Here is a 26813-nt window from a genome sequence, read left to right on the forward strand (position 1 = left end):
CCTTTTCTCATGTCAAGTACTGGATTTCCCCAAATAACTTTCTGAAATACAAAAGCAGAAATGATGACTGGGGGTTTGTGAAGGATTCTGACGCAGATATGAAAAAAATATTGTTGCTCATTTCTTAGCAAAGGGTATATTGTGTATCCTCTGCCTGTGATTCCCCAACAAATTTATACTTAAAATACTTAATCAAACTGTTAAGTTAAAATACAATGTATTTAAAAGATGTGTAGCTGTGGCACTTAGGGACACGGTGGACTTGTCAGTGATGGGTTAATTGTTGGATTCAATGTTCTTAAAGGTCTTTTCCAGCCTCAATGATTCTAGGAAGAGGAGAGAGAAGGGGAAATCCAAAATATAGAGAAATAACAAAGATGAGAAGTATTTCTATTTAGCAAAAGGTGACAAAAGAATAATGAAGAGAAAAGGAGAAGTAAGACTACCCTATTCAAATGTTATAATGGTTAGTCTCTGCTTACTTTATGTGAGATATTGCCATCAGGCATTCTGTCACATGGGGGAAGATAAGACACTAACATTAAAGAAACAGGACCTGATACTTCAAGAGAGTAACATCCTTGTTCAGAAGAGAAAAACCACTCTGCTCACATAAGAAGTTTAGAGGCCAAGAGTTGATTCAAAGGCATTCATGATGATAAAAAACATTAAAATAATATTATGATGATATGTAAAAGTAATTTTTTATGAAACACAGTGCAAACATCAACCAACCACCATAAAAACAATGAAAGATGCTGAAAACAACATCCCTAGTACATAAATGTGGCATATTATAACATGCTTTATGCTTTCTTTTTAAAACAGCAAAACAATGTCTCTTGGACCAGAAGAAAGATAAGGAATGAAAGAGGTACTCGTGGTGCTATGGCATGATTGTTAAAAGTTGAAAACATTTTGGCTTTGACCCTTTCTGTGTGAGTCATTTGAGACCTTCTGTATCACTGTACCTTGGATACCAGGGCAAAGAGGCAGAAGGTCATAAAAATGCATTGTGACCTTTTTTACAGAAAATATGGTTGGAAACATTATCCCTGATCCATTACTGAATGAAAGCTTTCTAGCCAAAACCTGTCTATTGACCTAGAAATGCTAGTTTGAAAGACATTAAAAACCCCTCTATTAGATAATTATATCTTCTGACGAATAGAAATAAAAAATATTAACTTTCCCCCCTTAAGCTGTGTATTTTTATTTAATATATTAAATGTACCTTGACTATAGGTGTCTTGGGCTAGTATTCAAAATCCCCATCAGCTAAAGCAACAGCATTGGGAGGAAATATTGCTCAGGTAAATTAACCTGTTGAGTTTTTCTTTTTTTTCCCCCAGCATTCAGAGGGATATAGAGGCTGAAACAAAAGTGCTGATGTCCATTTTGTGTGTATAAGTAACTATCATTGGCATTGTATTCTGTGAAACAGTAGTCTGTTATAAAAAGAAAAAAAAAGATAAAAAGAAGGGGCTAAATGGCAAAAAATCTGTGCCCAAAGATACAGACTCAGACTTGTTTTCACAGGACTAGATATTGTCTTCACATGATACTTCATTTAATAAAATCATGTGCGTGGGCTTAACTTTAGGAATGAAAATATTTCCCTCTAGGTAGGAATTTTCAGCCATTCAATGTTAAGCATGTGTTTAAATGCTCTGCTGCATGAGGTCCATCATGATGTTTGCTTGAAAGCACCTTTTGGCACAGATTTAATTCTAGACACAATATTCTAGAACAGGAATGGGGAAATTTTCTCCTACAGTCAATTGGCACTAACTTTCCCATGATGAATCTCTGGCCTATTGAAAATAGTAGCTGATTCTACAAACTTAGATGCTCCAGTTTTTCACTTCATATTTCAAGGACCGAATAGGTGAAAAGGCAAAGTAGAGAACATAGAAATCTCATGGCTCTGTTTTAGCCCATTTCTCTGTGTCCGTGAATTCAAGCTAATTCTATAGTGGAAAGAAATAGAATTTGCATGGTAAATATTTGCAAGGTCTGAGCACGTTTCACAATCTCACCAGTTTTTCATTGGCTTCCCATCAGTAGGTAAAAACAATTGTCAAGTCATCTGATGTACCCTCTTGACAAAAATCACATTACATTAACATCAGTACAAGGAGACGTTTGTGGAAAGGTGTACGGAACATTTTGTTACCTTGCACACCGGTGCTGATATCACCAGCAAGTGTGCTGCAGTTAGAGGTGATAACAGTAAGTATCAGAAAAAGCAAACCAAGTTGAGTCTCTGGTCCCTGCTTGAGTTTGCTGTGCTGGTGGATAAAAAATTCTTTGCCAACAAACGTGGTATGGATGTTGCTAAGAATAAAATGTGAATCTATGAAAGTAGCTCTGACTCCTCGCAGCAATATTGTAACACTGGCATGGTCCACAGAGCATGTCAGAGAAAACTTGTTTCCTGTGAATTCTCATGCAAGCAAAGTGTTTGGGAAAAAAAGGCATGAGCATAAAAAAGCCAATTTGTTTTTTATAAATTCAAATTAATACTTTGCAGACCCTTTCCCTCCCAGAGTTTTCACAGCTCTGAATAACACTGTTCTAATGACAAGATTTCACATTTTTATGCTCTTGTAATTGATCTCTGCAGTACACATGCTATGACAGAAAAGTTTCCTGTGGATTATTTTATATCTCTTATATCTATTTCTGGAACCTGAAAAAAACACAAAAACCCAGCCATTACATACTTCTTTTAGAAATGGAAGCTTTGAATTTCATCACTACCTTTTAATGATCAGCACTTTAGAGAAAGAGATTTTGGAAGATGGCCATTATAAAATATAGTACAAATATAATTCTAGCTTGTTCTATAGATTGGAGTTGGGGACATTCTGTTAAAAGAAACATGTTGCCAGGTTTCACTGATCATCTCTTTTAACATATTTCACTTCTTTTCACATTTCCTGGCACTGAAACTGCTATTCAGATAATGCAGGGGAAATTTAATATTTTGGGTGTTCCCTCAGTCTGGTTGTCAGTAGGTAAGGAGACTCTGTGGAGACTGAAAATTTCTTTGTGGCACCAAGGCTAGTGATTCATACAAAACAAAACAAAAATAAAAATAAATATATGCTAGTTTTGTCTGGAGTAGAGTTAATTTTCTTTGTAGTAACTGGTATGAGTTTATGTTTGGGATTTGTTCTGAAAACAATGTTGATAATGTAGAGATGTTTCTACTGCTGCTGAGCAGGTCTTACACAGTCAGGGCCTTTTCAGACACCATCCCACCAAAGAGGGGGCTGGTGGTGCACAAGGAATTGGGAGGGGACACAGTTGGGACAGCTGACCCCAGCTGGCCACAGGGACATCTCATCCTGTATGGCACCATACTCAGCATTTAAAGCTGGAGGAAGAGCAAGGAAGGGGGATCTGCAGAGTTATGGTGTTTGTCTTCCTAAGTCATGGTTACACGTGTTGGAGCCCTCCTTTCCTGGGGATGGGAGCACCTGCCTGCCCATGTAAAGTGGTGAATGAATTCTTTGTTTTGTTTTGCTTGTGTGTGTGGCTTTTGCTTCACCTGTTAAACTGTCTTAATATCAACACACAAATATTTTTCACTTTCACTATTCCAGTTCTCTCTCTGATCCCACTGCTGAGGGTGTGAGTGCGAGCCTGTGTGGTGCTTTGTTGCCAGCTGGGGTTAAACCACAACAAAATACAGTAACTGAATGTGAAAAGAAGGAAAAAAACTCTAAAGAAAGTGAAGAGAACTGTGAGAGCATGGCCATAACTAACTCAATCTTCACTGACATCAGCAGCTTTGGTATTTTTAAAATTTATTTTAATGAGATTTGGACTGGATGGCAGAAGATAAACACATAGAACTGTGAATTAAGTTGATACTCAGTTGTGTAATAGGAAATTGTATGTAATTGCCATATCCAGTTAGGTTGACTCTGTGTGTGTAGAAGTCAGAAAGGGAACATTTACCTGCCAGGAGTAGAAGCAAAACTTGAACTGCAAAGTACTTGCAGAAGTTTATTAAAAGTTTGCCTGGATAAAACAGGGTGTTTTTGGCAGTTCCACTTTACCTGCATGCCAAATAACTATAGAAAGCTATTACTCAAAGTGGACAAATCCTGGTTTTGTACTGAATAATGTAGTGAATAGCATTTGATGCTGGATATGTCCATAAGAGATTTGCTTTGCTTAAGTTAAAGTGACTCCATTACCATTTTTAATATTCAGGAAAATTATTCCTTGATAAGAAAGTATTGATTGCTGTGTCTTTTACTACCTGGAGTCTTCCCTAAAATGCAAAGTAGTAGTGAATGGAAAATGTAAATATAATGCTGGCTCTGCTTTAACAAGGTGCATCTTTGGCCTTTTTAGCTCTCATGAATTGGAAGCCAGGTCTTTAAGAAATACCTTGTAAATTAATCTTTGAAACTTTTCCAAAACATTTTGTTCTTATCTAGCAATAACTCTCTTTCTTTGGTTTACCTGGGCATCAAGGGTTGCTATAGTTATAGTCCACTAATTGCAACATAGAGTTTTGAGTTAAATTTTATGTTATTTGTCATTAGTCACTCCCCAGTTACTGTTAAATAATTTTATATTGGTAGTGAGGATATACATAAAAACAACTTCAAATTTTCAGAAGGATTTTTATTATGATTTTTTTTTTTGTCATATTAGGGAATTTTATTGACAGGATTCATTCAGTTAGTATTAGCCTAATCAATGTCTGCTTGTGCATGTCTGAGTATATATGTGCACTTCAACTAACATTTGCGTGTTCAGGGAAGTTCCCATGAAGTCTAGACATGCTCACATCCCTCCAAAAGAGAGAAGTCTGGCAAAGAAGCCCTGGTAGCTGTGTTTTCAGCACTCCCTGGTCCCAGTGTTAACCTTCATGGGCAGCTTACATGAACCCCATCCTCTTCGCTGGGGAACTGAGGTGTCCATTTGCCCCTACCTCTCACAGGTGCTGTTTCAGCACTCTTCCTTCAGCCCAGGAGAGGCACTGGGCCTGTCAGAAGTGTAATATATCTTGACATTTGTCCATTAACATCGCTCAGCCTCATAGGAGCCTGGCATGGTGCTTGCTGTGGTAAACAGACCACATTTCCTTCAAACACTTTCATTTCTGTAATCCTGAGTGTGTGATGTGCTGCCCTGAAGGAAGTTTACTGCTGTTGCCTTGCTTCCAATTGAGCTGCCATGGCAAAATGCCTTCCAGTAGAGAGACTTCAGGGAGGGTTAGGTATATAGGCGTGGGTTAGTGAGACACTTTTTAAAGGATGTGCAATTAGGTCGTTCAGATGCTGCTTCAAAGCTGGGGAACTTTCTCAATAATGGGGAGATGGGAATATCAAGCAGGAAAATTTGGGTAACCTGGATAGCAAGTGAGATGGAAATTTGCATTGTAGTAAACAGGGTCTTGTACTGAAGGATTACTATTAGGCTCTGATATGTCAGCAGTGGTAAATAAGGGAAAAAGAGAAAATGGGTGCATTAGTCAGCTGCAGGATGGCTATAAAACTGCCCTGGAAAGTCAATGGCAATACTAGAATAAAAACTGAATAAAGTTTTTCCAGTCAAGGTAAGAAAGTATGACTGCACCATGCAGGACTCTGAGGAAGTCATAGTCTAAATACTCTAAATGGTTTAAGTCAGCCAAGCTCCAGCAGAATAAGTTGAAATGGGAATGTGTGTAAAGAGAAAATAATTTATCAGGCAAATGGAATACGCATGTTACAATCAAAATCCAAAATAACATAGTTTCACTAAGTGACTTCTTCCCATCAGTAGGTCAAAGTGGATAAAAAGTAGGGAAGGAAGAGCAATTTAAGGTAAATGACAGTGCTGGCACAAGACCAAATAAGTATAAATCTGCAAGAATTCCTTGCATTGTGGTGGAGAAGTAGCTGAACTGACCCCAGCAGTGTTGCACACCAAATGAGCTCAAACCAAACAACAGGAGCATCTCTCCACAGCAGCATGTCAATGAGGGTCTGTGGGAGTCCTTCCCATGTTCTGCTCAAGAAACAGTTTTCATGAGCTCAAGAATCAATCAAATTAATACATGGGAGAAAGAAGTCCTTGTGAGGTCTATTAAACAGCTTTCAGCTAAGGAGATGCCCAAGCTGGGAACAAGTTAGGAAGTCCTTGAGCTAAGAAGCTGTGAAAGTTTCAGGGGGTTGTTGCCACATGCTTATCCCATTGTTATTTTCTTGCATGGACATTCATTGTTGATCACAGTTTTCAGTGTGTTTTCAGTAGTTTCTCATAAAGCAGAAAACTAATCAAAAAAAGAAACAATGGACCTAACACCATCCCTCTGTCAATGTTCCCCCCAAAAACCCCAGCAAAAATCCACAAACCCCTAAGCTATTTTCTTTCCACTAAACATAAGTGCATGGGATTTTTGGCATGGTCTTTCCTGCCTGCAGCCTGAAGACAACAGAAATATCCATCGACATGGTAGACAGTGACTTTGGTGTGAAAGGACAGGCTGTTTTAAAGCATGTGATAAGAAGAGCAGAAAGCAGTAGGCATTGTCATTTGAGAAAGCATAGTTCAGAGGGTGTTCGAGATGCAGTGGAATAAGACAAGATGAAGCAGCATATCATGAAATTGCCAGTTTCAAGGGCTGAAAATTGAGAGCTGTAGCAGAAATTGTTTTGGTGCCATTGCTGCAGAAGTGACTGCTGCAGCACCACAGTTGAGTGTGTTTGTGAATGAAATTTGTGCACGTGAAAGGATACCTGGGAGTCAGTTCAGTAACATGAGCAGGTGATCAGTCTCTGTAACAAATCTTCCTTGTCTCCTCCCCTAGGGGATACCTATCCATTTCTGTATAACCTGTAGTTCTTGTTCAAGGATAGAGTACAGAATTGAATCTTTCAGGAATTTTTTCTGAAAAAAATTGTTTTTTTCCCCTCTGGTAAGGCAGGGCTAATTATTTCTGTACTATATCGAAGTGGGACATTCATGTTTCTGTCTTCCAAGTACTCTGCTCCAGCCGTGATTGGCTAATACTGTTTGCACCTCAAAAAGATAAAATAAGTTTTATATGAACAATTGGAGAACAACCTACTTCCAGAAAAATGTTCCTCTTTCTCTCTGTAATTGGAAAAATCTTTTCTGCAATTTATATATTACTGTTCACTACTGTATTTTTAGATATTCTAGTTATTTATGTAATAAATATTCTTTCTTATTGGAAAATATTTGCTTTAATATTAGACAAAAATTTAGCAAGATTATCCATACTTGGCTCGCTGCTTATTAGTTATGAATGTTTTTCATCACTCGTAACAAGAGCACATTCCACTGCCTGAGTTAAGGGGAAGAAAATTCTGGTTGTCTCTGGTCTCCATTGCCTCAATCTCTGTCCACTCCCATGAGGTTTTATCTTGAGTCCTGACCTTCATGTCTTTGTTAATTTTTTTTATACCTAAACACTGATCATGTCTTGTCTACAGCTGCAGTAATTTCTGGTGTGAGGAGTTACAGTTTCAAGTCCAAGTGAAGCAGCACCACTTCATTAATGCAGCAGCATCTGGTTTTCTCATTGTTTTTGTCCCTTCTGTGCTTTGCAATCCTTAAAGCTCTGCATGTTAAGCTGACTTTCACTCTTGATAGAGAAAATATCTTCACTGCCTGTTGTCAAACCCAAGTCCATTTTAATAGCTTGAGGCAGCAGATGTGACATTTTGCCCACAGCTGAAGTGTGAGAAGAGGGAGCATGCTGGCTACATCCTGACTTCATGCCAGGATCCCTGTTCTCCCTAAAAAGGAAGCCTGGACGCCTTGGACCCAGACCTGAGGCTGGGAGGAAAGGGCACCTCAGGGAGTACACAGCTCTTCCCAGCCCGTGAGGTGTTCAGGCAGCACAAATGGCTTCAGCCCTGGCACCGGGTCCCTTCCTCCCTTATGCTGATGGATACAACCTGCCTGCACTCCAACTGCCTCGAGAATGTTCCTATTCAGAGGACTTTGCAAGAATGAGGGCGAGAATCCAATGGATTGCATAAGGCTTGCAGCAGAATTTGTGGTCTTTACTATGAATGTTATTAGTTGGTCCTCATGTTGTTACCACAGGAATCATAAGATGCGTTTGAAAGCATACATTAGCAGTATTATTACACTTTGATTTTGCTAATTAAATCCTTTTAACTTTGCTTGTTTCATTGCATTCACTTTTCTTTGGGGATTTTTTTGGTCAGTAAACTTTCTGTAACAGAAGTTCTTCAGATAGTCTTTTTTTTTTATCAAGCTACTATGGTTACTGACTATTCTGATAAAGACTTAGTATCCTGAGTGTGTAAGCCTATTTTTATTCTGAAAATGTCAAGAAAATTTGTTTTTTCATAATTATAATGGAGATATATTTATTTATGAACAAATGCTTAAAATTTTAAGTTTCTAAATTGTGATATTTGTTCTCTTAATAAATATTTTTAATAAACATAGGTGCTTCCATTTAAAGATATTCTCTACCCCTGGGTTCTTATTAAAAAATAATTTTCTTTTTTTTTTAATATGACAGCTTTCATTACAATGACTTTTGAAAAACAAAAAACATTTCAGGCAGGTCCCATGCTGTCTCACTCGTGTTTATGTCTGCAAATCACAAAGTGGAAGGACTTATGGATTTCTTTCTTTCGTCTTTGATTTTCAACATTTACAGTGATTTCCAGTCATAGAGTATCATGTATGCTCTCTGGAGTGCATACAGGATGGTGTCTTTTTTACATCATTTACAATATCATCCATTATTAGACTCATATTCAATTAAGAGTTATTTTACTTATGCAGGAATTATATATATAAGTAATTATGTATGATGTTCATAAATAGCAAAATATTATGAAAAGTCACCTTTTTTATTCTCTAAATTTATTTCACCTGTGAAAAACTGATCTCAGACTCCAATGTTTATCTTTCCTTTGTTTGTTTTATATCTATTAATGTCTTCCTCCTCCTTTTATTTTTTATAGCAACATTGGCTCAAGTACGACTACTGAAATTGAATATAAATATGAAAAACAAGCCTATTAGTTTTAAACATAAATTACCTCATTCTATCCCTGGCCTGAGATCCCCTTTCCTTTACCCTGCTGTGTTTCTCTGAATGTATTCATTTTTGTTAATTACCATACCAGATTCTCGTTTAAAATGTAAGAGCTTTCAAACAAAATGATGTCTATATTCAGACATTAACAGCAAAGCACATCTGGATGGCAGAACCAAATGAGAGATGTGCAGCAGCACAAGTCCAGACCACAGTTTTTAGAGAAAAACTAATTGATTCTTCTCTCCTGTCCCCAATCTGAGCATGGCAGCTGTATTTTCCCTTGCACTGCGGATGTGTGACACAGTGCAAAGGTTGACACAATGCTGGGAAAGCAGAAGAAAAGTGAATGGGACTGTAAAACTCCCTCTTTTGGCTCAGTGGGGAGTCTTCAGAGTTTACTTCAGCAGGGAGGAACTCATTTTGAGTTTTCCTTAAACAAAGCGGCACAGTAAGAGGAGCAAAACTGCCTCCTCTCTCTTTGTGTGCATCTGTTTTTACTTTAATCACTCTTAGCATGAATATTGTGCAGTTTCTCATCCCTTGAATATAAACAAATCTGGTACTCTCCTTTCTTCCTAGAGGATTTCAAGCAGCTCTCCAATATTTTTCTATTAATGTCTGCATGTGTCAATCCATTTTTCAACTGGTCCCCACAAACCACGCGTGCACACAGGCACACATACGCTTTCAGCAGATAATCACAGAAGTAATTAAAAGCTACAGGAAACTCAGTTACCTTGTCCAAATAGCTGTAGGCACTTTCATAATTCACACTTACACCCCTTTATGCCAATGACATTTTATTTCACCATCACATCTCTAGTATCTATGGCCCTAAGTTGCCCTTCTACTAATCTGCAGTCCTCATTAGCACAGATAAAAGATCTTTTGTGCCTTGAGAAATATATATAGCAGTCAGTCTCAAAGCATACCTATTATTTCAGTAGGATTTCTTATTATTTAGTTTTGTTAGTGTTCTAAAGCATCATAAGCAATTCTAAAACTAATCTCTAATCTCTGAAAAAAATAGGTTTAGCTTGGAAAACTATACTGAAAACATGAATGGTCATGCGTGTACTTTTCCAATGCAAATTGATGCACATTGCTTTTAGAATTCCTAGTCCAGTTTACCGAGTCTTGGAATAGCCGAGTGAAAGAACCATGTTGTCACTACAGAAGGTGTCACTTTGTTGACCCATACAGCCAGGATCCTAGCCCTAAAAGCATGGTGAAAAGTAGATTAGGCCCTCCAAAGCTTTAAGCTGCTGTCCCCAGTAAGCGAGGAGGTCACTACATGTCTGCCACAGATCATTATTAGCCCTCAAACATGACTTCGTTATCTACCTACAGTGTAACAGCTAAGTTCACCACAAGTTGCAAGTCACCTGAAGAGCAATGATGCTAACAAGAATGAATTAATTATAATCACCAGTTAATGTGACAGTGGTCTACAGCAATTATTTTGCTGTTACAAAAAACCAAAAACCAACAAAGCCCCAAACCCCCCCAAAAAACCCAAAAAGCAAGCAAGCAAGCAACCAAAAAAAAAAACCCCAAAACCCCTCAAAAAAACCCCAAAATTACACCCCCCCCCCCAAAAAAAAAAAAAAAAAAAAAAAAGAGAAACCACCACATTTCTGAGAAATCAAATACATGCACGAGGTATTTCTCAGGACTCTTCATGCCCAAAGTTCCCCACATGTTCAAGCATTTGGGTGTCTCAGTGCTAATGGTGACAAACGTTGCTACTGAAGTATCACTGAAAGACTATGGGTATAGCAAGAACTTCTTTGACAATTTGTGCCAACAATGAAATGTTTTTGCTCACCAAAGTATTGCTCAGGTTGTTTGTCTTTGAATAGCATCAGTTGTGGACTTTGTGTGGGCACAAATGATGTACAGATACAGGGCTAAGAGAAGGGCTTGATTGTTTAATTGTTTAATTGCCAGCACCCTCCCCTGCAGTTTTGGTCTGCATCAAGCAGCACTCCACCGGCAGTGCTCAGGCATGAACAGGAAATAAATCAAGGGAAGTTTCAATGGACAGTGTGATGCAGGGGAGACCAGGGTAACCGTGTCCTGGCACCAACCCTATGGGCCAGCAAACAGACCCCCCAATCTCTTTGTCTGGTAATATATTTGCAGACAAAGCATACTCTGAGGGTGCAGACTTCAGTGTGAGCTAGACATCAGGTCGTTTGAAGAGATTACCTTTTGTCCATCAAAGCAGCTGGGACGCAGTGAAGCCGAAAGCCTTGGCATGGATCTGGCTCTACTGCTGCCCTTGGAGCCCTACTCCCCACCTGCCCAGGCTCCCTGTCGCTCTCAGCTCCTCTTCTCTCTGCAACTGGGCAGGAGACTAATTTGGCTGAAACTGGAGAGGCACAGATGGTACCAGGGTACTGTCTCCAAACATGCCAGCTGCTGTAAACCTTGGAGTTTTTGTCAGTATCCCCAAAATGGCTCTGCTAATAGTCTGTGCAGTGGAAAGGGAAAGAGAGGTGAGAGACATTGATTTCTCAAGTTCTAAGTATTAAGTCAGTGAAACTTTTTTCCCCTAAGTATTTAAAAAAATAGGTATTCAGTAGACTCCCAAGGTGTCTGCAGTTTTCCTCTGAGCTACAGCAACATATTAAAAGGAGCTAACTGAAAGGTAACCTTAGAGTAAAAAAGAGCTGACATTTTCTTGGTGTCAAAATGGTGGAATGATTCATCAGGAAAGAAAATATGTGGCAAAAAGTGAGGTCTTTCTAAGACATCTGGTGTTTGTAAACAATGAGATAGATAATCAGAAAGCAAAGACAAAGCTTTTCCCAGTTTGAAAGACCATTTATTCCACTGGGTATGGTTACTGCTCCCTCCTCTATTCCTTGTATCCTCTGTTTCCAAGAAACAGTAGTTTATATAACATTCAGAGTTCAGTCTGAGAGAAGAAAAAATTAATTTTGTCCAAACATTAATACTGACTTTGGAAGAAAACTAAACAAAAAGCATATAAATTTGGATTTTGACTCAATTAAGCAACGGATTTTTTAAAATTCTTACCATTTCCTCTCACACATTAAAGACTAGATTAAGGATTATAGTTGTCTTAGGGCACGCAAGACTTATTTTTTCTCATACTGTCCATGACTTTGCTCTTGTCTACATTCCTGAGCTATATCATGGTTCATAGATCCAAAAGCTGTTTCTACTGTTATTATATATATATTACAAAACATCATAGCGAAAATAAAGAATATATGATATGCACAGTTGATTTCTACTACATATGCATCTAATCAGCTAAGCATATATTTGTATATTTCCTGGTATATACAATTAAAATGTGACTTTATTGTAACAGAAAAAAACAACCAAACAGTAAAACTCATTCCCCACCCTGGTTATGAACATACTTTATTTTCTTTCTGTGAAAATATAAACAATAGGAAAAGGTAGCATTTTAATATCTCATTTTTGTCATACTTGAATAGCAGAAATATTGTTTTCCTCTCCCCTAGTAACGATGGATCAGTCACTCATTTCATAAGTATGCAAAATCCCAAGAAATTCAGTATGTTCTTTGTAATAATTGATTTACCAGTCCTTTTAAATACGAATTATCTGTCTATCCATGCATGCATCCATCCATCTTTTTGTCATGTTTTATTTCTTAGTTCTATATTTTGTGTAGCTTCCAAAAACAAGGAAGATGCAAAAGAACAATTTTTGTTTATAAATTGTCTCCAGGACAGCCTTTTACTAGAATTTAATATCAAGTGCCAGTAAGAATCTGTAAAACTCAGTCAGAAGTTCATAGGCATTACAATCCTTGTTATTGATGGGTCTTGGGGTCAGATTCGGTTAATGCTACAGGATTCTTCTCCTGGGAATGAGTTTCTTCAATTATTTGGCCTTCTTCCTCAGCTAACAGATAGTTTTATGAGCAAATGTTGTTGCAATATCTATCTCTGAAATTACACCCTGACAATGTTAAAACGATATAACGATCTCAGGCCCTGTAAAGCCCAGTGCTAACCTGCTACACTCGCTGATTAGCCTGAGACTGCTGTAGGATATAAATAAAGCTGGAAGCTGGACTAAAAGGCAACTGGTAAGGCCTGAGCAGGCTGAGAAATTTTGGCTTTGATTTTCTGTTTTCTTGCCAACCTTCAATGAGCATGATGCTGCTGCTCTGTCCCAGAAACTTTTCTTTAGCCTGGTGTGAGAACAGTCAAGCAACTTTTTAGCCTCCTTTGAGGACAACTGGAGGAATGAATAAAGTGTATGGAAAAACAATACGCAGAGACTTCCAGAAAATAACAGGCATGCTGTTAAAAATGCCTGTTTCCTGGAATCAATATATTTTGTTTTGTAGATGCTCCAGCACAGAAGTATAAATGCTCACATTTTCCTTTGGGTAGATGCCATCAGGAAAGTAAAATTCAAGTGAAAAAAGTGAAAGTAAAATGTAAGCATTTCTAAAACAGGTATCCTTATCTTTAGTGGTCTGCCTGCATGTTGCAACTCTCATCATGGAAAACTGAAAATTAATAAAACCTTTCTACATGCACAAATAAATTCCGTAAGTATTTACTTAGTTAGGTTCAAAAACCCTAATTTGATATGTACTCCTAATTCTAATGGGGATGTATGAGACAAAGAGGCATAAACCCCAAGCTGGATGGGCTCTATACTCCCCAGAGCTAAATAAACAAAGATCAAAGCACAAAAAAAAAGTGCCAAAAAAACCCACAGGACACAGGTGTTGTAGATGTTTTTATTTATTACACAGTAGTTGGAAGCACAGGACATTCCACTAGAAACTCTTTTTAAGAGGTTTCTAGCATGAAATCCATGAAGTATGGCTAAAATTCCACACACCAGAGTGTTTTCTTATCTTGTGGCTTACATGACTAGGTATTCTAACAGTCTGTGATAGATACACAGCAACCACAGGGATGAGTCACACAGAGGAAATTAATTCATCATTAATGAATATGAATTCACTTGAGAGACATCTTAGTAATTGAGACGAGTTAAAATGTGTCAGTGTTGCCAACAAGGAAATATATGAGAAGTAGGCATGGGAATATTGCCCATATTTTGCTGGCTCTAGAAATTTTTACTGAAGACCTACACTTCTTGTGTGTTAATCATTTCAGATGCATCCAGCTGGGAATGACAATAGCATTTCAAACCTTTTCTCACAATTGAAAGGTAAAATCCAGACAGAATTAGTATCTGTAAATCCCCAAGCCTTTTAACAGCATTTTCTATCTTTAATTTGAAAAGAATTGTGCAGTTGATATAGAATGAAGGGGCCAAGATATCTGGACTGTAAAAGCATTCATTAGTCTGCCATGAAGATGGAGTCTAGCATTAGTCTCTAGCATTAAGCTGCACCATCCTTTGGGGTTTTTGCTCACATAGATGTGAGGTATACATTTCTGATTATGTCCTGTAACATTTTAAAGAATTTTACTCCCCAAAGCACTAGAGTATATAGATCTTCCCAGGTTAACAGATATTTTATGGAAAGCAAAACCCTTCATACCTCCACCCACAAGGACAGATTGTAATTTTGGCAGAAAACATTGAAATATGTGTTGTAAGGAAAAAGAAGGGGAAAAAAAGGAAAAAAAAAGAAAAAAAAAATATTTGGCCATGTTGACATGAACAATTTTAAGCTAAACAAAATTGTACTGTTCCCAAATGAAAACACGACTTTAGATGAGTCCATTAATTGCTGCTCAGTTTTGGTAAATGTGAATGAAGATGGAAGATTGTGGTGGAGAATGAAAATGAAGTTGGAGAGGATGTTATGATCATCATTTAGGAAAGTGCCAACTGGGTCCACAATTCTGGTGACTGTAACAACACTTTTTTTTTTTTTTACTTTAGCCTAATTTTCAGTTTAGTTTTGCTCATGGCTAATTTAGACCTATTTGGTGTTAGGTCAACTTCATCTCTTAGTTTAAAGTATTTGTTTCTAGGCCAGCTATTTGTCATATATGTAGCACAAGAAAAATTTCCACTCAGCTGAATAAGGCCTTCCATTATGTGACAGTAGCTAAACCTTGCTACCTTTTCCATTTCCCATAACAAAGTTTTTTCCCTCAGCTGATGGTATCTACATGTACTCCACTCAAACACGGATGGACAAGAGCAGCAAAATCCTTTTCTTCCTTTATATCCCAATGTTTATCCCTTCCATGCAAGGCACTTGAGGCTCACCTAGCATAGCAGAGGAGATATTTTGCACCATTTAATGGTATACTTTATTACTTGTTAATGCACCTTGAAATTGGTGTCGGTCCTGAGCTGAACTGACTGCATCAGTGCAATTTCAAACTGATCTCAAAGCCTGGGGCTTGGAGACACAGCTGAGTTGTAAGTGTACAGTCCTCCACAAGGCTAAGGTTGACCAACAGAAATTATGCACTCAGCCTCACATCTCCTGGCTAACACACAAAAATAATAACCCATTTGGCCTTTTCACTGTCTAATAGATAACATTTTTTACCCAATTTTGTTGAGTCAACAGTCAGACTGGAGTCACAACTAATTATCAACAAGTTACTTTAAACATGTTTTTAAAAATTACTTTGTTATGGCTTCCTGGTGTGTGGGTTCACAATAGAGTGAATTTTATGTGTCCAAGTGTAGCCTAAATTTGGTGTTTAACCAGAGAGTGCTGGGCTTCTTGTTCCTGTGTTTAGATTTCCTCTGGTGCCCGAGCTGGCCAGCAGCCTCTGAATTTTCCTGAAGTAATTTCTGTGAACATGATGTTATCATCTCTAAGATCAAGAAGGGCTTGGGACAACTTAAAGAGAAAAGAGAGATCAGTGCATTCCAAGTCTGCTTCCCATCGGTGTTTTACCTACCAAATAGCGTTGTGCTCTAAACCTTAAAACCTCTTAAACTGCCTTATTTTGAAATATGAATGTTTCTAGGCGTGTGAAAGTCAGACTTCACAGCATGAATTTGGGTGCCTTGTCAGTTCTTCTGTTACTGGGTGAAGACTATTTCTAAGAAAGGAGCTGTGGCTCAAGATCCGAGCAACTCTGTGTCTTGGTCATCCTCTGCACAGGGAAATGCAAAAAACACTGCTGTGCTGCTGCCTGCAGGCAGTGGCCTCTCAGGTACTCGACTATCTCAGATTCACAGAAACTAAGTGGGTTTGCCTGTGTGGTGGTGACGTTCAGTTTCCACAGAGAAGTTTATAGCGAAGGACTTTTTTTTTTTTTTTTTTTAATTCAGAGAAGGTGCACTTAGACTTTTATGCAAACCTGGTGTGAAAGAACACACTGGATTACCTGTTTAGTACTATAGCAAAGAGAAATCCACAGTCAGCCTGAAGAAGTCCAAGAACCCTCTGATTCCCACACACATAGGGGACAATTAAGGTGATCTTGGATGACAAGAGAGAAGTTGCACTACAGCAATTCTTCTCCTCTTCTTTGCCCAGAGACTGCTACTATTAAGTCCAAAACATATCTGAGTTTTTGTGTAAAGTAGAGAGCCCTTCACAGAAAAAGCTGTTCGCAATTGAGGTCTGAAGTGGAGGGAAAAGAAGTTAGAGATGTTGCTTATTTCAGAGTACTCCAAAGGAATGTTTTATATTGATTTGTAGCCAAACTAATGACATAGGACTTCAAGGATTGTGGAAAAAGAAACTTTATTATTTCCTATTTCATTTTATGGTTGTCTCGTGAGAATTTCTGAGGCCAAACCCTGTATAGAAGGTATAAAAGGTTAGTCCAGAATGTTAGCCTGAACGTTATTGGACTAATAATATGCATGACACATCGATAATTCTCCTCTAACTGCCAGTATCTAAACACAAGCAGAAAAGACAGCCAAACTACCTTCTTCATAAAAAGACACAAAACTAATAAGAAATCATGATTGAAAAAAGTTCCTTAATCAAAAAAAAGGCTATAAGAAAGAAAATGTACCTAATCTTTATGAAGAAATATTCTTAATTTTTTTCTCCTTCAATAAGATTGAAGAATGAGATTGTATAAGTAGAGATTGCAGAGACATAAACTCTATCAATATTTTGTAGAAATATCTTTATTTGATCTTTCCATGATGGTAAGACTGCTTTGAATACTTTCAACTACATTGCCTGTGAAAGGGCATCTGAGATTTTTGTGGCCACACAGAGTCCAAGCTCCTAGAGCAAGAAGTTCTTCTGGCATGGGATGGCTTGTACTTCCTCTTTCCCTGAAGGACAACGTGGAAGAGATGATTTGGGGAAAAGCTGGATTAATCTACAGCCACTTTGCTGTGATTTGCAGAGCCAGCATGCAAAGATGAATGAGGGAAGAAGTGAAAATAAAAGTTCCATAAAAAAGGGAAAGTAGAGGGAAGGGAAGTTTAATACAGTCTTTATAATGGCTAGCACAGCTTAATAACAAGCAGGGATGTAATGCTAAACAAACCACAAAGACCTTATTTTTTTCCTTCTTCTTTTTATCCAAGCATTTGAAAAGAGACAGAAAAAAATTCAAGGTTTAACAGAGATCTCTGAGAGCACCTTGCTTCTCATGAGAGTCTGCCACAGCCCTCCCACACCCTTTGCTATCCAAATAAACATTGCAAGGGAATGTTCTTTACATTCCCTGTTGAGCATGTATAGAAAAGATTGCTCTGGCACAGCCTGGTCTCTGTTGACAGCAATGTTTCCTGTTATTGTGAAGGAGTCACAGGCCTGCCTCCAGTCCAGATCTGGGGAGCAGTGGTGTCACAGATGTTTTTTCAGGTGTAAAATTCCTGTTGGCCACACAGGCCGTTCACACAGGATAAAATGGGTGTCTTCAGCTTGGCTCAATGTGTCTGTTTGCTCAGTGCTGTGCTGAACCAGCTTCTCTTTTTGTGGCAGTGATAAAACTAGGGAATGTGGAAGGGAGTTTAAAACCCTTCCTGTTCCATGTCGGAAATGTTCTGAAAACCTGAGATTTCACTTTTTGTGCTTATTGTGAGTCAGCTAGGGCAGGGGGGAGAAGAGCAGGCAATTGTGAGTTCAAGGACTGCATGATAGGAAAGACTTTCTTTTTGCTGGAAAAATGTGGTTGAACTTTCTCCCTGAAGAAGATTTATCCTGTTGTGATTTCAAGGACCCTTAAAAAAGCCAGCCTCAGAGAGCCACCCACACAAGATATCAGCACAGCAGCTGCATAACAACGCTATCATGGTTAATGACTGCAAATACAGTGTAGTATTATGGAAAGGTCACTGTGAGAGGGTATCCTGCTGTGCGAGAGCTTATGCAGGTGCTGTGGGTGTATCCATAATAGTATCATATCACTAGTGGCACGGAATTTTTAGATACCAACCTTCCCTGTATTAACCTGGAGAGAACTCTGCATTCCATAAACTTATTTAACCCCGACATGAGTGGTTTTACAGTGCAGTAGCTACTTCACTGAGTAGAAAACTCATTTCACTGTCACTTTGATGTACTGTCAAAACGTACTTTTCTTTTTCTTTCCAGTACAAAATATTTCTTGCTTTGTAAACATTTGGTGTGTGTTAGATATGTAAAAATACTCCTGCTTAAAATTATTGTTTTGATGAAATGTAGACTTGCCTGGTATTACTTTTCCAGTAAAATGTGGAAAGGAAAACTGTGGTCTTCTGTAAAAGTGAAAAACCATTGCTGAACTGTGTTTGTTTAAAAAGAAAGCTGCAAGGCCTGGGCCCTGCTATTGCAACGAGGGCAGTGCAAGAGAGTTCAGATGATCAATTTCTTCATTGTTTCACTCAATTGTTTTTTCACAATGGTTCTTCAGTTTGTTGGAGACAATCCTGAAGCTGACAGAACAGTCAATACTTTGTATTAAAAAGCAGTTGTTAAATATTGTACATGGGAAAATAAATGGTTATTTGGCATGTTTCTGAAATGTCATCAAATCTTCTTTGCTATTCAACATATTTGCATCATTCTTTGGTGAATTCATGAGAGCAGAGGCCTAAGATCAGTGAGAAAACCCAGAAAAATATGCAGTAATGCTGAACAGAATTATATTTTCCAAATATTCCCCATGTTTATCTCTCATTCTGAAATTTCAACACTTTCTGAGAGATACTATGGCTGTGGAAAAGAGTTCATAATGACAATGCAGTTGCACTTTTTACTTTCTTTTTATTTTTTTTTCCACCCCAGAGAAAAAATTACAGAGAAGGAATAAAATCCTTGGTTCTTTATCTGATGTATCAGGACAGCCCCCAGTAAGTTATTCAGGTAAAATATTTCTCAGCTCACACCTATGCACACATAAATACACACAAATATATCTGTATGTGTGTACACTTATTTATGAACAACTGTCACTAATAGGGGGCTTTTGTCTACTTCAGAGGTAACAAGTGAAAAGACTAGAACTGATTGAGTTGGTCAGACAAGGAAACACTTTATTTTTGTGCACCATCTTTCATGCAAGCATATCATGAAATTCTTCAAAGCCAGTTTATCTACACATTCCTGAATGGTGCGACTGAAGTGCTCAGCCCTACAGGAAGCATCTGTACATGTTGCAGGGCAGGGGTGAAGATGGAAACAATGGCCAAGTTTCAGGAGAATGATTGAGTGCTAGAAAACTGGGAAGTTCATGCAATGGGATGAACACTTTTTTTAGGCAGTTGGAGAGGCTCTGCCCACTGAGAAGATGACTCCTGGAAGGAATTTGAAGAGAATTAGTGGGAATGGCTATTTCAGATGGCAGAAGGAATCAAAATAGAAAGCCAGTTCCTTAGGCCTGGACTGTCTCCTTTCAAGTCTGAAACATATTTCCTTTCTGTCTTGAATCTTTTGTATCCAAGAGCTCTTTATCCTGCTCTGGTAATAACAACCCAGAAGGAAGGCTCCAGGAGAAAGAAACTGGGGTGAGCTCTGCTTATGACCCCTTCATCACTCAGGCTGGCATGGACAGGACTAGCAAACTTTCAGGGTATTATGGAGTCATAACGTTTGGGTATTTCCTCAGCACACCCCAACTTAGCCCCCAGACTCCCTGCCTGCTTTCTGGCAGCAGTATTCAACTTGGTACAGGATCCTCCAGCCTGTAAACAGGCCCTGGCTGAGTACTGGCTATTAGCAACAAAAGGAACATGTGACAAATCTAAGATGATAGATTTTAGAAGGCTCAGAGTGGACTTTGGACACTGACAAATTGACATTATTTTCTGTTTTGGGCACAAGAAGACACATATTCACCTGATAAATATCAGAAAAATTGCCTCGATTTGACAAAATCATTATGTGGAACAGAATAAACTTAAATTATAGAAGTTTGTACTTCAGTTTTTTTCCTTATAAGGTCTCTTGCTATTCATAGGCAAAACTACATACACAGTGTATGTTCAATAGATGTGATGTTAAGAAATTATAAATATCTCCAGTTCCCATTTGAAAATGATAGGTACAGAGTCTGAACTAAAGATTTTGACAATGCTCTGACAAGTTTATTCGTTACGTATAAACTAAATTTGGAATTACATGGTAGAAATCTCTTTAGTTTCACTTGGGCAAAATTTTTATCATGATCTTGCTCTTTCCTAATTTTTTTTCTCTCTTTTGGGCTGTGATGCCCCTTTTTTACTCTTGTCTCTTATACCGTTTTTCTTCAGTTTCAGCTTATTTTCTAATCCATAGTAATGTATTATTGTTACAGGGGATATGGGGCACAGCCATTCCATTTGTAGTAAAAAAATACCCCAACACTTCAGTATGTATGTAAAAAGGGGAATTTTCTGTTTTCATAAACAGAAGTTATGATTAACTAATAAGATTGAAGCATCAACAAAAATCAACATCTGTAATTAAGAATTTAAACAGAGAAACAGATTTCAGGTTGGGTTATCAGTGGTCTTCATATCTTGCTGTGGGTCAAAAATTAAAGAAATGCAAAGTCGAGTGAAGTTGGTATAGGGGCCTTTGGTCTGCTGTGCTTCCTCCTGTGCTGGGTTGGGTGTTCAGGAATGCAGGTGGTAGCTGAGACATTCTTTCATTCTCAGAGGTTGTGCTTAGCTACAGGCAAAAACCAAGGGACCTGGCTGTATATAGCTTTATGATCTTAGAACAGGCAAGTAATGACTTACTGGTGCTTATTAAGTCAAGGAACTTGGAGCATGATAAATTGAATTTCCAGTTATCTATTCAAAAACAGATTTCAAAATATTTTGTTGCCAGCATGCTAACTTGAAAGGTCACATGGTGCTCTCAGCTGAGTTTTTCTATTGTTTGAGGTTTCTGCTTGCAGGCTGAGGGCAATATCCTGCACATTTTTTAGCCTGTGGTGATACTAGTCACTTTAATCTGACAGAAGTATGGCTTGCCACCCCCAACTAGATATTCTCTTTACTCTTTTGGGTAAACATGAGATTTGTGCAGCTGCTTGGTGATCTGACTCACCCTACAAATACAAATTCTGGTACAGTTGATGATGGAGGGAGTAGGCAAGCTGGGAGAATATAAGACCATCCTTTCTGTCAGCAGGCAACATTTACATCAGTTCACAAAGCCTGACAGAAAGTGTTGAAGTAAAATCATCTTCATCTTCATGGATGAATTTGAAATATTCTGTAACTTGAGTGCAACTCTCATGCATTTATTGCATTACTGCCAAGTGTAATTAAATCTGTAGAAGAAATTTCACACCATGGAATGCTAAATCAGACAAACCAAACTGTGACATCCCTAATGAAACTGTACCTGAGTCTCATGGCAAAGGCTCTTTACACTAGCAAATAATCACATGCTAAATGGAAGAATTTGGAGAAGGTTCAAGTTTATTGTTCTCCTTGGTTTGTCTGCCAAGGCAGCAATGAAAGTAATTAACTGTTCAGTCACATCTAAACCTAAGTAGTAGGGAAGAAAGGATAATAGAGGGTAATAAATCTGTTTCTATGTCCTGTCTGATTGTAGCCTACCACATTTCTAATATCTTAAAATATTTATATTGTAACACAGAAGACAGTGATACAGAGACTCTTTTGCAGTTATCTGTTTCAACTACCATTTCTCAAAGTTCATTTTTACACCATCACATCTGTTTTTTACCTCTTTATATTCATCCAAATAGTTCTTTCCTTTTTTTATATATATATATATATATAACCATGTTATTATTCTTCATCACTTGATTTTTCCACTTCAGTCCAAAAGGCCTAGGTTTGCACCACTGGCCAGATTTTATGGGTTACTTCTCAGCATTTTTAGTTCATGAAGGGCCAGGCATGCAAAAGGAAAGAAGAATCTCCTGATGACACTAAGCTACAGCTTCTGAGTTCGTCTTTTAGCAGCCTTTCTCCACTTCCTCTCCCAGGGATATGCACACACAGATTGTGAAGGAAAAGGTATTTAACTAATTCCAAAGAATTAACTGTCAGTCTGCAATCTAAAAGGATTAGCTCATTTCAGGCAAAGGGCATTTTTGTTGCACAATCAGTGACACCACTTTTCCTCTTTCTCACACAGACTTGCTCGATCCTTTTTATATGCCCAAGTGGTAGTGAATACCACAAGAAGCACCTGTGGCAACACAAATTGCTTCAATTTTCTCCTGGCTCCCAATACAGGTGTTTTTGGGTGTTGTTTTTGGTGCTGCTGTGGTTGGTTATTTTTGTTGTTGTAGTGGGGTGGTTTTTTTGTTTTTCTGGGTTTTGTTTGTTTATTTGTTTGTTTTTTAACTGCCTCTTCCAGTAGCAAACATAATATTGATTTCTCCTATTTGAGGCAGCATTGCCTGCAATCGGTGGTTCTAGGAGTGATTGTTTATCCATACTGAGCACTGCTGCAATGCTACCTGTCAACACATTCCTAGAGAGCAGAGTAGGCTTGCACCTCCTTCCACCACGTACAAGCCTGCTCAGGCTCTGCAGCACTCTCCAGCACAGGGTTTCTGCTCTCCTCTGTGCTCCGTGACAGCACAGATGAAACTGGTCTGGCTTTTATATACCTAATGGACCTCCTTCAGGTGTCTGTCCAAAGCGGATTTGTGACTGTGCACACATGTGCGTGATACAGCCTGAACCTACAGATGGTGTCTAAGAAGCTTCTGAAGAGAGTGACAAAATCACATATTTCTCCCCTTTTTATTCTCACAGCAAACCTCAGAAACTTTGGAATGAACTCAGTGGGATGACATTTTTTTCGCAAAGAAATAAGCTAGATCTCAGAAAATAGTAATTCTCTTTATTCTCCACAAGAAGATGGGGGATGAACACAGCGAAACAATTAAGTCCACTGAGATACTTCTAACATCTTCCCAATTACTTCAGGGAATACTTTTGTTGTCTGATGATCCCCATAATTTTCCTGGGGAACTTATGCCTTATAGATGTTGCTTTTTCCTGTCCCATATATTTCATTGCAATTATTTTTTAAATGTCTTAAATTACTGAACATATAAATATGTTTTTGAGATTCCTTTAGAACTCAAATCCTGTAATTTTTTTCCTTGTAATGCACCTGAATTCTTTTTCTGAACTATATTTTTGAAACCATCTTGTCTGCAGTGTTAAAAGATATGAGTAGCTTTGCTCTCTTGGAGAGTGGTCTTTTTTGCATAAATTCTATGGTAATATCTTCTTTTTCTACAATTACTTTTGTGCTGTTTAAGCAAACAAGTTACAATTTGGCAGTCTTTTTTTTTTTCAGGTGTCTACTCATTAATCAGTGGTTAAGAAATACCTCTCAAGGCTGATGTCTGAAGACAGCTGTAGTCAAGTAAGGATTTTGATTAACTTCCTTTGTTTTTTAGTTTGAACAATACCTTCTCTTATCCCATTTGGGTTTTGCAATGCCTAGAGTTTAAAACTACTATTGAATGGTCTATTATTGTCTTGGAAAACACCAGGAGCATGATTACCCCTTGTGAAGCTATTTATATTTGCGTAGGCACATGAAAAATTGAATTTTAATGTAGATGAGTAGAGAATTATGGTATATAATTGTAGTCTTTCCCATGTTGCCCAGTTTCACAATTATGATGTCCTGAGGTGCAAAGGAATGTAAAATCATGCTCTTGATTAGGAATTCTTTGCCTTTTCAAAAGAAATTTCAACTGGTAATTTCTTTTTTGTTTCAATTATGGTATTCTCTAGTTGATGTGATTTAGTGTAGCCTGACCTGAATCACAAGCATTAGAAAATCTTTGTGTTTGGAATTACAGTTATCAGCTCCTACACTTTGGCAGTTATTTCCTGGAAGTTTGCTTGCTTTTCTCTGCAGTAAGTTTGACAAACCGATTGTTGCAGAAATGCATGATCAAGCTGCATGCTTAGTCCAAATTTTGGAAAAGGAATCCTTTTGTGTACTTTGATTTACAGATGTTGTCTCTGTGTAAAGCATTTCTGTCTTCATATTTATTTCCGTATTTTCTACTTTTACTTTATGTGAGCATATTCAGTGGTAGAGACATTGTGCTTGCTTAGAGCTAACAGTATGCTCAGCTTTCTACAATACTCAAAAGCAGACAATCACTGCCCTGGAGAGCTTAAAGTCTAAAAATACCTCAGCTAGTGCTTCAGCTTTTTTCAGCCTTTTAACATTCTCAAGATTTTCTTATTGTTTTGTCTCATTCTAATAAAACTCAATTTTAAACTGCCAACCAAAGAAAATCAGCTTTGTTCCTCTCTGAGAATAATCTGGTAAAAGGCAAATTATTCATTTTTAGATATGAAAATAGTGTCGGTTCAATCCACCATTCACTGCAAAGCAGAATCCCATTGTGGATCTCTGTAGGTAACCTTAATCTTGCCTACCTGCTCCCAGTAGATCCAGCAAAGCCCTATTTGCGAGCCCTCTGGCTGTATTACCTGTCTTCTCTCGGGCAGTAGAGAGCAGTTAAGTTGTAGCAAACTGCTGAAGCTCTGATTGCAGATGAGGCCATCTGGGAAAAACATCCTGATGCTTTAATGAATATGTGTGAGTATTGTGAAGCAATGAGAGGTATGTTTCTCTAGTGAGCTTCGTTTCAAAGCTGAGCTGTGGGGTTTTTTTGGAAGATGAGTGTGATGTGCTGGTTTAATACTAGACAAGGGAAGGATGGCAACAAGAGATGACATCATGTGCTAATGGGAAAGGACTAAAGAAGAATGAGGAAAAAAATAAACTGTAGCAGAAAGGCTTTGCCGTCCATTGGATACCGTCTTTTTTTTGCTGTGGGTATTTTTGTAAGTGTTTCTGTCTCTGTGGTTTCTCCTTTCTAAGAACAACATCACAATACCACTAAACTGTGGTATCTCAGATTCTTTCTAGGGATTAAGCTGCAGGTTTAGTTTTTGGGCTGGCATAAGGACCATCTGTTCAGTGTAGTTTGCAGGCAGAGTGGAGATATGTGTGTTGTGAGCATACAGAACACTGCAAGAAGAGAAGGCAAAGAATAGCCTTTAATATCATGTTATTTTCAGTTTAATTGTTAATTCTGTTGTGCTGGAAAGAAAGTGTTTCTAAAGGATGAAGCCATCAGGCCCTGTTCTATACTTGGTGAGTTAAGGGAGGACAGGTTACTCATCAGGGGGGTTGAACTGTGTGATGGCCGACAGAGTTGGTAAGAGATGGAGACATTCTCTGTCCCAAATCTACTACTATATTGTGGTAGCTACAGTAACTTAATTTTTTTGAGAAAGGGAGCATTTTAGTCTGTAGTCACACCTTTAAATTTCCCATCTCCTCATCACATAACTTGTACTGACTTCCTCATCAGCTCCCTTCTCATCCCATTATATCACTGTGTATAAATTCTCGTTGTTGTCTCATCTTGTATGAAAATTATGCCACAGACCACTGCAGGAGTCCTGCACACTTTTGTGTGTTTCAGACTGATCCCTACACCCATATTACCCCACTTGACTCATGCTACTTCTATTTCACAAACCAAAGCCAAAGCTTGACATTATCCTGGATTACCAAACTAGTTTTCATGCCTTCTCCTACCTTTGAGCCTCCATCTCCTCCATCATACATAAGAGATGGTCTTCATCTTCATTTATTTTCTCATTACTTTCAAAGATTTAAAGTTGCTGCTTTGATTTTGAAAGAATATATTGTGTCTCTTTGCAGGAAGAGAGAAAGCACAATATAAGATGGCTCAAATCTAAGAAAAGATTGAAGAGTTAGAAAGACAAAAGAAGGAGGAATAGAAAGGGTCACTAGCTACACTGTCACATAGAGTTAGCTTCTCTTCCCATTCCTGCTCCATCTGGTGTTAACACCAAAGATAGAAGATCAGAGATTCATAAGAGAGATTCTTCAGAAATTCATTACTGACCTTAAGGTATGCCTCATATTCCTTATCTACTGACCTTACTGATCTCCTCCTATCTGCAGTCCCTCATTATTCATTGGGAGCCCTATTCGTTATCTCTGTAAAAGGGCTAGTAAATGCTAGGAACTAGATGAATGACTCTTTAAGGCTTGAAACACAGTGGAACTCATCGAGAAAACAAAATATAGAAGTTTGTAAAAAATTGTGGTCAGTTTTCAACATCCATTTAGGATGAGGACATGTGATGGAAATTCTTACCAGAAACAACTATGCATTTGAATCAATAAGAGTCCAGATCCACAACCTCAAGAAGGCTAAAATGAGACAATTATAAAACTGTGAAACTTTGCATACCTCTGTCACATACTACTTGCATGAACTTTCTTCTGACTGCAGATCTAGCTTAGCTGATCTTGTGGTATCCCCTTACTCATGAATGATAGACCTTCTTCTGTGTGCTGCTCCTGCTCATAAGGACCTGAGCCATC

Source organism: Sturnus vulgaris, chromosome 3, assembly GCF_052056855.1.
Source record: "Sturnus vulgaris isolate bStuVul1 chromosome 3, bStuVul1.hap1, whole genome shotgun sequence".
NCBI lineage: Eukaryota > Metazoa > Chordata > Aves > Passeriformes > Sturnidae > Sturnus > Sturnus vulgaris.